Here is a 772-nt window from a genome sequence, read left to right as displayed (position 1 = left end):
CCTCTCTCCCTCCCCCTCCCTCCCCCCTCTCTCCGGAGACTTAGTGTTCACATGCATAAAAACAACTCAAAGCTTTCTGAAAACTCATACTAATTCTGCTTACAGAAATTGAGGATGCTGGAGAGGAAGATGTGGGGTTTCTTTTTTGTGTGTTTTGTTTTGTTTTGTTTTGTGTTTTGTTTTCTGAGACAGGGTTTCTCTGTGTAGCCCTGGCTGTCCTGGAACTCACTCTGTAGACCAGGCTGGCCATGAACTCAAGAAATCCACCTGCCTCTGCCTCCCAAAGGCAGAGATTAAAGGCGTGTGCCACCACTGCCTGCTGATGTGGTGGTTTTAAAGTGCACTTTCACCCTTCTGAACTCAGCCTTCCCTGAGAAAGTACTGAGACATGGAGCCAAGATTACCAGTATGTTGGGCATCTTAAGACCAGTTCAGTTCTCACTGATTGGAAACCCAAAGCTTGCTTCTTGGTGAGGTCAAAGAAATATTAAAGGACCAGAAAGTCCTGAGGAGGTTTGGTTGCCTAACCCTAAGAGTGAAGCTTAGCTGATGTTGAGTTGGTTTGTTTACTTCTCATTCCTTATCTGTAAATGTCTTTAAAAGGCATAGTTTAGGGCTGGTGAGATGGCTCACAAGTAAACATGCCTGCTGCCAAGCCTGACAAATTAAGTTCAGTCCCAGGACCTACGTGGTGGAAGGAGAGAAACAACTCTCACTAAGTTGTCCTCTGACTTCCACAAGCCTGCTATAAAACACACACACGGGGGAGGGG

This window comes from Mastomys coucha, unplaced genomic scaffold, assembly GCF_008632895.1.
Source record: "Mastomys coucha isolate ucsf_1 unplaced genomic scaffold, UCSF_Mcou_1 pScaffold6, whole genome shotgun sequence".
NCBI lineage: Eukaryota > Metazoa > Chordata > Mammalia > Rodentia > Muridae > Mastomys > Mastomys coucha.
This window is presented reverse-complemented; position numbering follows the sequence as displayed.